Here is a 1566-nt window from a genome sequence, read left to right on the forward strand (position 1 = left end):
GGACTAAAAACAACATTTGAATGTACATAGTACGAGACTTAATATCGATGTTTCAGTTCGGTGTACATTGTAAGATTTGAACCGAGGACCAGGCATATGGGTAATTATTTCGAATTCGTGCCATACTAAGTTTTGAAAAGTTGACATTGGCTCAATTTGTTGTGCTATTTTGTAGGTCATATGTTTGAATCCATCCAAAAGTTTTCTCACTACCATGGTGTTCATCATATACATATGAATTTGTATTAAAAAAGTAGCATGGATACAGTGAAATGCAAAATCCACGTTAGAATTGGAGATCGCTACGTGACACACACTCTAATTCAAATAACTAACTACGTGACACACACTCTAATTCAAATAACTAATTATGTGACATACTCTAATCCACGTTAGCGTGGGTACCGTTTCGATTTTTTTCAAATAACTCCTCATTAATTAATTTATAGTACTCCCTATGTTCACTTTTATAAGACCTTGAAGACATTTCAGACAATGTGCAAAACAGTTCATTTTAAGTTGTCTGAAATGACTTACAAAAGTGAATAGATGGAGTATCTCGTTTCGAATGGCTAATTATTGCAAGGAAAACACAGGCATGGTAATACATACAGATTCGTTTGCAAATGAAAGAAGATTCATTTGCATTCTCAAATGTAGGCGCACCAGGCAGACCAGGGTCGTGTCGGGGTGGACGCTGCTTCAGTGTCTTAAAGGCAACATCCCTTGGGTGACTGACATGTGGGCCAGCCACCTGTTGGGCCCACATGTCATGGACACAAAGGCAGGTGCCTTAAGGCACCAAAACATAGTCCTGTCGGGGTGGTCGCGTGTGTCGGACGGACGCGTAGCACCCAGCCACCAACCCCCCTCCCCCCCAAAAAAGGACGACCACAATATAAGTTCGCGCTTCCACGTTTTGGATTGAAATATCTGGCGGCCCCAATTTCAGCCCTGCAAAATCTCTCTTCTCCATCGTCCCCTTTTGCGCCCAGATTGCTCGAATCCCTAATTCGCTGCCATCCCTCGAATCGCCCCTCGTCTCGTCTCTTTCCCCACTGTTCCCCACCTCTGTGCCGGATGACGACGACGAAGACGAAGGTCGCGCTTCACCACCGCACCGGAGCTACCTCATCTACGCCCTCGTCCGCCGCATCGGGTGGTCTACCGACAACGTCGACCACCGCAACCGACGTGCCTCACAGACACCGAGTTCCACCGCATCAGGTGCGCTTCACCAACGCCATCTCCCAGCTCACCGGGCTACTTCACCGAGCACATCGTCGCACCTCCGCCCCCCGAGGTCGTTGGGGCTTCACCAACGGTCTCGTCCACCGCATCGTAGCGCTCCGCTGCCACTCAAGATCTGCATCCGTGCGTGGCCAGCCAAAGCCAGCGCATCACCCTCAACGGCTCTGAAGTGACCTGCACTCTAGCTAGGCGAGCATGCCCAAATGCCGGCCCGAACTAGGTATCCACACATCACTCCCTTGTGCACTGTTTCGATGATGTTTGGATATCCTTTCACTTCTCTCTTAGCTTACACGCCTATGCAACTCTGACTTT

Source organism: Triticum dicoccoides, chromosome 5B, assembly GCF_002162155.2.
Source record: "Triticum dicoccoides isolate Atlit2015 ecotype Zavitan chromosome 5B, WEW_v2.0, whole genome shotgun sequence".
Classification (NCBI taxonomy): domain Eukaryota; kingdom Viridiplantae; phylum Streptophyta; class Magnoliopsida; order Poales; family Poaceae; genus Triticum; species Triticum dicoccoides.